This window comes from Drosophila suzukii, chromosome 2L (assembly GCF_043229965.1).
Source record: "Drosophila suzukii chromosome 2L, CBGP_Dsuzu_IsoJpt1.0, whole genome shotgun sequence".
Taxonomy (NCBI): Eukaryota; Metazoa; Arthropoda; class Insecta; order Diptera; family Drosophilidae; genus Drosophila; species Drosophila suzukii.
In genome coordinates this window covers 13057811-13070526 of record NC_092080.1, presented here as the reverse complement: position 1 = coordinate 13070526, position 12716 = coordinate 13057811, and the positions used below count along the sequence as shown (strand labels likewise).

Genomic DNA, 12716 nt, shown 5'->3' with positions numbered 1-12716 from the left:
TTACACACATCATAAATTTCCCGAAAATAGAAGAAGGGCCGAGAGTGAGCCAAAGACTCCAACTTATTGGGAAACAACACCCTTTCGGGCGTAAACGCTTCCCAAGCAGTTGTCTAATTTCTGGGGCGGAAATAAGTGCTCGTAAAAAATGTTCGAGCCCATAAAATGGGGCCACGCCCACCGTATATGGCCGCCCCCTTTTCGCAGAACAACCGTTTTAGCAAAAGAAGGAATTCTGAACTTTGCTCTAAATATTCGATAATGCTTTTATGCCACGCATTCAATTTATGACTTTCTATGAAGGGTCCAACAATTTGTAAATAGTTTGTTTGATTTTTGTTCCTGTTTTGTTTTTGCTCTAGCCACTTTAAACTTTTTTTTTGTCGCACATTGCGCATACGCAGTGATGTCATCGAGAGATGAACAATAAATGGCCGCCGAGTCGTGAATTTCTTTTGCCCATGGCTGCGCCGGCACTCGACGGAACCATTTATCTTGATTGCCGCACTCCATCATTTATGATCGATGCTTGAACTGCGTCCCCTCAGCCAGACATTGAACCCTCGGTTAAAGGCATTAAAAATAGTCTGCGATGACCATCAATATTTTTGCTGTAAATTGAATCAGCTTGTTAATAATGGACTTTCGTATTTTTTGTTCTCTTTGCAGGTACGTAAAAGAAACTTTGTTTAGTCGTTAGTGAACATGACTGATATCAGGGGATTTGTGGTATGTAAAGAATGGGATGTTTACTTTTAAGAGGGACAGATTTTATAACTGGAAACCAAGCATTTTACATTCATTGTCATCTGTAATAAGGGTTTCATTCTAATCTAAGCCCATAAATTCAGACTTCTTGCAATTAGATAAAAGGACAAGAGAATTACCAGTAAAATCCCAGTTGCAGTAGTTCTTCGCAGATAGATATGCACTGTTAATATTAGCCCGACAATGCCAAACCATTTGTCAAAAGCAAACCAAAAGAGAGATGAAGTGAAAAACAGAATATATATATATCCCCGAAAAGGGGTGTGTGTGTGTGTATAGAAGAAATCAAGAGAAATGGCATTTCCGCATTGCCAACTTCATTTCCGCTTTTCCTTCCGAACGGTCAGAGTGGCAACAAGTCAACAACAAGTTGGCCAAAGTGGCAGCTGCATTTACCATTGAAGAACTGACAACGTCTTGAGAAATGCCCGAGGCGAAACGCTAAAATAAGATAGAAAATAAAAATTTCAGAGGGGGAGTCCAAAGTAAACGCAAATATGTACTTTTCGACCGTTAAACAAAGCTGCCGGCACTTGGGCCAATTTGCAACGTTTTCTGGCTAGCCGCGGTTAAACAAGGGGCAACTACTCGAACTTTCCTTCACGACTCACTCTTTAATTTGCATAAGTCGCCTTAAATTTCTGGATAGCATATTTAAAGGTCTGCAAACAATGGCCCAAAAATAGACACCGAGCAGCAAGTTCGCGCCGACTCAAGTCAATTGCGCTTTCTAGAGCAATAAATCTTAGAGATTATTTTAATTTCATGCAAACTATTTCAAGCTGAGCTGCGTCGAGATGCCTGTCAACAACTTTTGCGACTCGAGAGCAGCAGCAACAACAGCAAAAGATACGAAAAAGTTGCCGAACCTTCGCAAAGAAATCAAAAAAAAAGTTACGCAGTTAGCGAACTCTCGCTAGCGGAAAACGAGGTTAAAATCCACACACAGAGATGTAATTTTCACATCTTCACATCTAAGTTTCGGGAAACTAACAGAGCTCGGGTTTCTCGGGAAAATGGTACTCGTTGGGATCCAAAAATGTGGGAGAGGCTTAACAGAGTTCTCGAACATGTTCGTAAACCGAAAAAAAGGGGTCGTGAAAATCAAGGGGAAAATATTTAACAGAGCTCGGAAAAATTGTGAGTTTGGTATGGAAGGTATGTTAGAAAATAGCATGATTAGCCTCTGTCCATACAAACATTTTTAGCTGAAATATATGATCCACATTCCCCTACCAAATTTTTTTAAAAGAAAATGTGTACTCTGTTATGTTAAAATAAATAATTATTTTATAATAAAATTTTAAATTCTTAGCAATGCATTAAAAAGATGAATTTCAGATACAATCATACCATTTTTTAGAAGAACGGAATAACAATATTTTAAACTAGTTTCAACTATTAAAACATTTAATGAAAATTATAGTTTCTTATCTTTTCTATCTTACGATAAAATCAAACAAATTTTAATGATTTGTATTACAACAGTTAAATTAAAATAACTGAAAGCATTAACAGGCTTTCGAAAATTGGGTGGAAAGGTCTTTTAAAGTTAGCGACCCGCTGTTAACACCTAATAGAAAATCTATTTCGAATTGTTCTCTCTTGTGAAAGGCTTACTCTCTCCCTCTGTGTGGATTCCATTTAACCAACTTCGTGAACAGCTCTCAAAATCCTTTAACAGTGCCGGCTTTTTGGCAGGTCTTTGAACCTGTTCAACTCGCCCAGCTGCCGCTGTGTGCGTGTTCGTATCTGTGTGAATGGGGAAGGACTCTTAACATCCTGCCACTGCTGTTCATGGCGTTTTTCGAGGACGCTTCTGAACATGTTGAGCAGCCATCGAGGCGAATGCAACGAAATGCACCTCATATATAGAGTAAGGATGCTGTTTGCTTGCCATCAAAAATGCGAATCTGTTGAATGGGCGTCCCGAGTGCTATTTGATGACCAATTTCAATGCGATTCGTGGTGACCTTGACACTTATAGAGTTAAGAGTTGCTTTCCCTTTTGCGGTAACTTAAATGGAATGAATTTTTAAAGTTTAATAGAAAGATAAAAATATTTGCATACTTTAAAAAAATTTTTAATACCTTCAATAGATTTTAATTCATACTTAGAATATATTTTACGAACTTGGATGATTTTTTATGATTTTCTCTGTAAAAGGAACTTTGGTAAAACCCCATGCTGTAAGCTTTAAACTGCTTTATAGACACAAACGACCTGCCTCAATTGTGGGCGTATTCGCGCCCACTTCAGTTGATATTTATGGCGCCGCACTTTGGGTCCACTTTTCAATAAACTGCTTAGTCGCACTCGCAGGCCACAACAGCAGCGAAAGCATCGCAGAATCTGCTCCACCATTCGGTGATTTATAAGTGTGGGGTTTCGCACCCTCAACCCCTTTTTGCCACCGCCACTGCATGCATCTTGTTGCTATCAAAGTGCAAATAAATTACCGGCAGTGGGGGAAGAACTGCCCTTTTGGCATAATGCTAGCCAGGGGCAAAGGATAAAGCGAAGAATTCAGTTGGCTGGCTAAGCGTTTTCTGATGAGACAACTTACCTGTGCACTAAAGGAAAAAATCCATATGAAATTAAAGTCAATCAAGCTGTGTTTTCCATTAATAATAATGTAATAAAATGTTAAATCTACTGAAATTAAAATAATTTAACCAACTTATGGTATCAAAAAACATTGGTTAAATAAAATGAATTAATTACTTATCAGTACCTTTGAATTTAAAACAATGCAATTTCATAAATATTTACTTAACTCCTTTCTTCGTATTTCAATGTGCGAGTCATGAATGAAATTACAAAGCTATTACTCTGCTTTATCAAAGATAAATCGTTTAATTAACATTCACCTAGTAAGGACATTCTTTAATTGCCACGAAATGCAGGTATTTCGATACTGGCATCTGGGCCAGGAACTATGCTCGGAATTTGCCTGTGGCCAAATGGCCATTAACTGGCCTTGTCATTCACTTTCATTCACTTTGACATCGTTGTTGTCGTTGTGTCGACGCTTTCAAACGTAAATGACACGTGTCAAAAGTCAAGAGCAGCGACCATACAACAAAATGTGCCACGCCCACGCAGACAACTTTAATTGCCTACGAAAAGTCCAAGACCTTTCCGGCTCAAGTGGGTAGCAGAAAATCAGGTTAGCACTGCCCGATGGTTTGACAGAGTGTTTCGGTCTCGTTTTAGCCAATATTTCCCTTGAAGATTAACGTCACAGCCAAACAGCTTGGCACCTTTTCCAAGCCAAATGATTAATGACAGCAATTTCGGGGTGAAATTCGGGTGGGCAGAGTGTTTTTCCGCCTCCTGTCCAGTCGTGGGCAGCTCTCCTTTTGATGGAAATCTACTTGTTGGCGCCAGTTTTTCAGCCAATCAAATTTGTCGAAAGGAAAAGCTTGGGCAACTGATTTATATCCTTATTCCAGACCATTAATGATTACCCAGATTACGATGAATTTTGCATGAATTATTCATAATGAAAGCCAAGGTGGAAAAAGTTTTTTAGCTTCTCTTTGCTTATATTATTTTTATTTTTTTATTTAATTATTAAACCAAAAAAGTTTTTAGAAAATTGTAAAATATTTTGATTCGTATTCTCTTTAAAAAGGAAAAAATGTTTGCCCACTAAAGTTTAAAACAATATTATTTTTTAAATTGCAAAGATCCAATAATCCAATGCAACTTAAAAGGCATGATTTTTTTCCTTGAAAGGATAGCAATTTTGGCAGCTAGAAACCCATTTTGAAAAATGTCAAACGCAAATGCATGAAAGGAAATATCTGGCAAATTAGTGGGTCGCATGGCCGGGAGCAAACAACTTCAGGTAGCTGGCTTTTAACCCTTCCGGCTGCAATATGGAAAGCCGAAAAAGAGATACACCTCCAACACGCCGGAGGAGGAGTAGAAGGTGTACCAGTACCAATGTCGTTTGCCGTTTGTCGGCATTTGTCACGTGCAGTGACAGTTCGTGGGGCGGCGGATGTGGGCGTGGCTCGATGTCGGTTTGTTTGGGAATTTGTGTGCAGCGTTTGATTGAAAAGCGTTGCGATTGTCGCCGCGCCACGTTGCATTGCCTAACCCCAAAAGGAATGGGAAAACTCCATGTATATATATTGGTGGGGCAAAAATTCGTGGCATTCTGCGCATAGCGGCTCTCAATCAACCCAGCAACCCAGTCAATCAACCAGTCAGTCACTCATGCATTCAATTATCCAATTCAATTCATTTGAACACGCGTGCACTCGAAATTATTGCGCAGGGGGCTTTTGTTGAAACAGCCTGATGAGCAGTACAAAATTGAAGAGCACACAAAGTCGGAAAAATAGTAACGAAAATGTTTCCTGCCTGGATTTGCGTTGAAAACGAAAGGGGATACATTTAAATTTTATTTAAGAATCCTACAATATCCGACAGTTTTTGGTTTGCTTTACTAATACTTTAAAAACGATTTGCCACCAAATAAAATCTGTTTTGGTTTTAAATGTTCGCCTTCACACCTCTCAAAACGGAATACTAAACGTCAATAAAATTTAAAATCATGTTTTAAATATTAATTTACTTGGCAAAGAGCTATAAGCCATATTAAATCACAAACACGAATTTTTGGGGGGACATGCTGCGTACATGTATACGGGTAATTAGAACTGCAAGCACCGCAACAAAAATGCCGAAATGGTATACAAAAATAAAATACCAATGTGGAAACTGGGCGGTTAGCTCTACACATGTTAGTAATTTAAATAACCCAACTTAGTTTCGTTTTGGGCCACAAAAATTGCACTTCACATATAGTATATACTCAGCCATAAAATAACAGGTCAGCAACAAATGTTGCGTATACGCCGTCTGCACCGAAAAAGCGCTTAATTGATTTTTTGTCAAAAAAGGCAAATAAAAACTAAAGGTAAAAGGCACAAAAAATGTGATAGCCGAACTGGGACTTGTTTTGAATGGGTTAACAGATATAGTACAATGTACAACCTGGATTTATTTGATGAATGCTGAGTGAATACATTCAATGTTAATAAAATGCGGTCAGAATGAATTTCATACAGTTTAAACATTTTTCAGGCTGTGGTTAAAGTTTTTTGAATCGCTTCAACTTTTAAACAAAATCAAAAACTTCGCAAACTTACATGTGAGTGGGGCTTTTCCGCATTTTCCTGCATGGCTTTTTGCATTTTCTGGCCTGAGGCTGTCGTCGCTGAGCCAAAACGCATAAAGTGTCAACTTTATCATGAGACCGCAGCCAACTTGCTCTCCTTTTTCCATTTCCCCTTTTTTCTATTTTTCCACCCAAAGGTGACCATTTTGTGGGGTGGAGAAAATATTACTGGAGCGTGCACATTTCACACATTTATCGGCAGAGGTCAGGAGTGACCAAAGGTCCTCTGGTCCTTTGCTAACAAAGTCTTTCAAAACCCAGTTGCCTAGGTGCGTGCAATAAATTAAGAAAAAAATACAAGAAATATAAGAGAAATCTATTAAAAAGTGAGCCAACTGGATTGAAAAAATTCTCTAAAATATGTCAGTCAATAAGCAGGAAAATGAAGCCAATGTCCTTGCCATATCAGAAAGTGTTTAATAGAAATATATAGAAAATTCCGGAAAATATCTGGCTATATATGGAGTCCTGACTAGGCCATGTATGTATCTTCTTGGGCACAAGAAACCCAATTTGCTTGCCATTCACCAGCAACAACTGAAAAAAGTGTCAATGTAAAATCTAACAATTTAATTAAAAACTTTATGGCAACATGTCACTCGATTTGCTCGCTTCTCCTCCAGCTAGCACTAACAAAAAAAAACAAGGAAAAATACTTCATAACTTCTGTGGCTGACAATTGTGGCCGGGGGGAGGGAAAATAGGGAAGAGTGGAAAATATTTTCATGTAACCAATAAAAGCATAAAGTAGACCAAGTTCTAGAGCAATGAGAATGGAAATGGAAATGGGAATGGAAATGGAGATGGAGCTTCTCTTGATATATTGTCATAAACGTTGACGAAAGGCAAACATAGGAATCACAAGCTGGAAAATCATCATCATGAAAGCAAAACAAAAAGCCAGACGACACACATACAGTCGCAGCTGCTGCTGTCAGTGGAAAATCACATGAAAACAACATGTCGCCGACTTTCCCGGGGGGAGGGGGTATGGAAAAGTGGGTGGGCGGTTTTTGAACGGATAAACTCCACCCACTTCAGAGACTTGAAAAAGTTCCCAAACACTCGATAGGTACAAGGAAAAAAAAGACAACACAACAGCAAAGTTTTCACATATTTTACTTACAATTAAATCCAATTGTTACAGCAAAGGAAAAGGGGGTGTGGCTGCCATTTTCCGGCTGCGGGTAATAATTTATGATTCTTCACCGAGCTGGGAGCGCGTAAATTATGAAAATCCACTTAAACTTGCGCCGCGGAAAACCGCCAAGGAAAAGCGGCTAACGAAGCAAAACAAAAGTCGCAACAAGGCCAGACGCTTTTCCTTTTGCTTGGCCTCAGTTTTTCCTGTTGTTTGCCACTCTTATAATTGCTCCACTTTTTTTCTGGCTGTGTTGGCATTTTCTTTGAGCCTCAGTTTGTGCAAAGTAAGCAACTTCGGGCTCAAAACACCTCAGTTTTGGTCTGACATTTAGAAAATTAGATCGAAAGTCAGATATTTTCACATAAATATAGAATAACCAAAATAAAAGAAAATAATGGGTTAAATAACAATTATTAAATAACATTATTTGTTTAAGCAACAAGAAGCTGGGAATATTTTTCTTATACGTCTTTTATGCAAATTTTGTCATGTTCATTAAACAAAAAGATACAAAGAAACCAGTGGTAGTACATTATGAAAGTACTTTTGTTGCGCTGCTGTTTGTTTTTTTATTACCCCCAATTAGTTATGAAAATGTCCTCTTAATTGCGGCTGTAATTAACTCTAATGAATTTTAATTGTTCCACAGCGTACCATGATGCAAATATAATTTAATCAAAGCCAACTGCGAAATATGGCGTACATTCTGGTTGATTGCTGTCTGCCCGTTTGTTTATTTGTCAGCAGCTGTCATCGCATGTGGTTTTCGTCAAAAGTTTACACACAGGTGTGTAATTGCAAAATAGATATCCTAGGGGGTTTGAGTGGAGTGTCAGTCGGTTGGTTGATAAAGCAAAATAATTAATACACTTTTGTTGTAATTAATTTTAGAGCAGTTTCCAATTGAAGTTTAAGCGAAAGCTACAAGCGTCAAAAGTGCATGGCATTAAACTGCTAAAAAAGATACAACGAAACTCGCAGAAAGTATCGATGCACATTTGCAATTACCAATTAGAAGTTTTCATAGTTTTCTTCTCTTTTCTTGCATCTGCAGCGGAAACAATGTTGTAGCACTTTTTGATTTATTCTTCTTGAAGTTGCAGACAATTATAAAGTAACCAAAAAGGAGAGAAACTAGTTAAATAAATCAAGTCTGCAATAAAAACCGTTTCATTTTATAAAGGTTTTGTTTTGCACTATAAAGTCTTCTTAAAGAATGTAGTATTTTTTGTTTAAAAAACAAAAAGTATTTATAATGTTTTGATTAAATGTTGTCATATTAATTTCCACACTTATTAATGCAATGTTGACAGGAGATTGCCAAAAGCCACCTCACCCATTTATAAACATTTTACAAAGGTTTTATTTTGCAGAATAGTGTCTTAAAAAAGAAATATTTTGTGTTAAATAATGAAAAGTATTTAAAATGTGTTAATTAAATGTTGCCAGATTAATTCCCACACTTATTAATGCAATGTTGACAGGAGATTGCCAAAAGCCACCTCCGTTATCATACCAATTTCCCCAGGACTTATAAATATTTCACATGAAATGCAGGAAGTTTCGCAAGAAGCTGTCGCCCACAAACCTGCAAAATTATTAATATTAACTAATTTGAGCTGGTCTGAAAGGTAGTAGCTACCTTTTGGCCTGGAGGCCACCCACAACATGTTGTCGCATTGTTGTCAACTCGAATTTTTCGTGTTGCATGCAACATGGCAGAAGTAAATGGCACTCCCCCTTCCCCTGAATAACCCTTTCAGCAGCTCAACGCTTTTGACTTTTAATATGCAAGCAACCCGAAAACCCTTGCCATTTTATCCCCATATTTCGTTGTTGTTTTGCTGCTCGTGAAATTATTTCGTTGGAGCAGCAACGACGTTGAGTGTTGCTTTGTTTGAAGAGGCACGTCGCACGTTGCTCGGCAAATTTATGGTGGGGAACCCTCGACAAACCCCTTACCGACACAGTCTTTTATTAAAGTTTTTGCACACTGCGTTCTTCACATGCCGTATGATGATTTTGTTCAGCTTGCCCATTTTCTGGCAATTTCTCATATGCAACAAAATTTGCATAAAAAATAAAACATCAGCAGCCACGCTGTTATATGTTTTTTGTTTGCCATTTTGGGCGGGTCAGGCGTGCTGCTGCTGTTGTTATTTTTACAGTTTGGTTACTCTTTTCGGCCCCCGCCCATAAAGATACATATGCAAATTGTGTTCCACTTGGCCCGTGGCCTTCTATGCGCATATGAGTTGCCCTAATCATGTGCCACTCAGCCGGGAAAATGTGGGCGGGGCAACTGCTCAGATTAACCCGGAAAAAAGGTAATAGGTAAACAGGTTTTTAGCTTAAAGCCGAAGTTTTATCCTCAGCGAAATCGATTTTGGTATGGGTAATTTGAAAAGTTTTTAATGGTAATTATTTGTTGTCAAATTGTGCCGATGTCTTAAAAGTACGCCACATCTATTTCAAGATTTTGCATTATATCGACACAAATTGGAAACAAAGTACTCATAAGGGCTAGAGCTTTAAAAATAGCGAAACTTTACTTTATCGATATTTTCGATGTTTTGACAATATCGTATCGATAATATAGATGATTTTGAGGAAAACATGAAAACATGTTCTTTTTCATAGAACTCAATAGAGAATATTCCAAATACGTTCACAAAGCAACTGAGATAATAGTTCAGATTTTTGAATCTTATAAATTTACTTGGCACTCTTTACTTTCGAAAAAGAAGATGTTTCCGATAAGCCTAGATGTTTAAAAATATTGAAAATATCGATAATATCGATACTGATATCTAAAGTTTTCAAGCTCTAATAAGAGCACAATTGAATTTTATTTATTTCCAGCAAATGGGAAAATATATTAAAAAAGAGTCGCTGATTACGATCCATTTAATTTAAGCCACATTTTTAAATTTATCTAAATGAAAGCTGGCTTTAAATTATTATTTCATGTACCCACATTCACCTTTTTGGCTTAAAATGTAAATTAAAAAGTCAGTTAGGATTTATTATTTGAGGATAAGCTACTTTTTCACCATTCAGAACAAAGTTAAGCTGGCCTAAAAAAAATATGGCTTGACTGGGTATTAATTTAAAAAGTTTTTGCCACCTAAGCTTCCCAATCCCGATCAAACTGATGAAAGCAAACATAAGCTTCGGCTTTTGCGGCATCATCATCAATATGTTTACATTTAAGGGTCGGGAAAAGTTAATAAAAAAGCCTGGTTAAAAAATGCATTCACTCGTGCTGCAAGCTGCGAATTCATTTCAATTTTTCGACTGTAATGCTGATGGGAAAAAAAACCAGACACGCAGTCTCCACAAAGGCCGCGAAATTGCTGTCGAACCAGGGGCCACGCCCACTTCTGCAGGGAGTTCCAATAAAAAAAGCTTTGTTAGCATAAAATTGAACATGTGTGGACTGCTAAAAAAAAGAAGAGGGATGGGGCTCATGCTTTGTGCGTTGTTGGACCCCCATGATTTTTTCAGGGCTCCCTTTACTGTGCCGCATGGATTATCCTTTGGATTATCCTGTGCAGCATGACTGCGTTTTAGTTGCAATTTCTTGGACGCTTTTTCCTGCAAGTTGAAAAGGCAATAAAATGCTTTGCCCCCACGTCCTAAGTATTTTTGTCCTGGCAGTATTTTGGCTTAAATTCGTTCAAGTTTCGCACAACTTTTGTTGTCTTCGGCAAGAACTTTCAATTTGACTAATTGAAAAAGTGTTTGCAAGGCGGGGCGAATAATTTTCATAATTTGATTTTGCTCGCGTCGAGTTCACAACAGTTTGGCGCCCCAGTAAATATTGAAATAAATAAAACAAACAAGGGGAAAAAAAAAAATTTTGCAGAATTAATTAAAAAAGGGCTAATAAAGGGTGGCGTTGTCGCCGCCTCTAATTGAGTTCATCAACAAAATTTGTTTTCCCCCGTTTTCCGCGTGTAATAAGCTTGGGTCTGGTTGGGCTTAAGGCCAACTTCAATTGTTGATCGTATTTGGGCGTAATCCAATGCGCTTAGTCGCCGTGGGTTTGGGTTTTCCACGTGAGCCTGTGTGTGTGAAATAATGCCTGAAAGTATGCTAAGGGTTTCCCGTGTGTGTGGCAGGATTTAACGTGAAATTTTAATACGGATAAATTTCTGCTGAAACTTTCGGTTGCATGGAATTTGTTAATAAACATATTTTAAGCCCTGCCATAAAAATGTTAAGTTTTTCATATATGTCTTTAATTAAGGAATATTGAATTAAATTGTAAAAAATGTAATTAGTTAAAAGTAAATATCATAGGCAGTGGGTTTTATATTTCAAAAGCCTATAACTAGATAATACTGGAAATGTAAATTCGAGGATAATATAAATAACTCTATAAATTTGGTTAGACTTCAAATTAAAAATATAATTTATTGCTATTAACCAAAAATATTAAACTCCTGCTGAAGCCTTTAAAGGTTTTTTTTTTTCAATTAGATTCTTTGCTAAGGTTTATCCAGATATATTTATATCTTTAATTAAAGAATATTGAATAAAACTGTAAAATGTAATTACTCCAGGGTAACCATAAGCTTTCAAAAGCCTTTAACTAGATAAAACTTGAAAGGAAAATTCTTATAAAAATTTAATTTTACTGCAAATTAAGATGTTGTGTGAAAAATTAGTTATTATTAATATTAAAGGATATTTATCAATTAAGGATTTTACTAGGCCTTTTATTATGATGTCTTTACGTTTATATATCTCTCTTTAATGAAAGAAATTGAATTAAATTGTAAACATTTAATTATTCCAATAAAACCATTTTAAGCGATGGTTTTTATTATTTAAAAGCCTTTTACATGATAGTACATGTAAATTATATTTCAAATGTAATATAATTGCAAATTTATTATTTATTTAACAAATTAAGCTTATTATACAATGTTAAACTTAATACTACATTTCCGAGCACTGGCTGCGGAATTGCAAATTATAGATATTATTAGTAAGCAAAGAAATAGGTTCTAGCCCCTGCTGAAGGATATTGAAGGACATCTATCAAATAGTGATTTTGCTAGGGCCTTTTTGTAGCCGATTTAAAGTATGTCGGCACAATAAATAAACAGGACTTAAGTGCTGCGCCTGAGGGCTCCACTCCACTCCCCATAAAAAGTAAACCCAAGGCAAACACAGCACACACACAAACAAATAAACAAATACCAATGGCAGCCGCAAACAAAACGGAAGCAAAGCGAAATCCTGTCTCGCAATGAACAAACAATAGGCGAGTGTGTGTGAGTGGGGGTTAGGGCAAAGAGGGGCAAAAGGGTTCAGGTGGGGTCAGTTGCGGTTAAATAAATGGCATGGTCGTGGGAAAAAGGGGCGGAGGGCAAAAAGGGCTATCTCGGCATGTTGGTGTCAAAACAACACATTGTTTTATAATGCTTGGGACAGACAAAGGACACGCACACACACACACTCGCACACTCAAAGACAAATCCAAAATGGAAATGGACACAGACACACACACAGAGGCCTTTTTGGGCGTGGTCAGCGTTGGGGAAATGGAATTTTGAGGGCCAAAACGGAAAGTGCTTGGGGGTTATTGTTCACATTGT

At 37.3% G+C, this 12716-nt stretch overlaps 1 protein-coding gene across 10 annotated transcripts in view; it reads left to right on the top strand.

The window, feature by feature from the left end:
- CadN (neural cadherin) overlaps positions 1-12716 on the top strand; it is a 131427-nt gene that overhangs the window by 76403 nt on the left and 42308 nt on the right. The window lies entirely within an intron of this gene.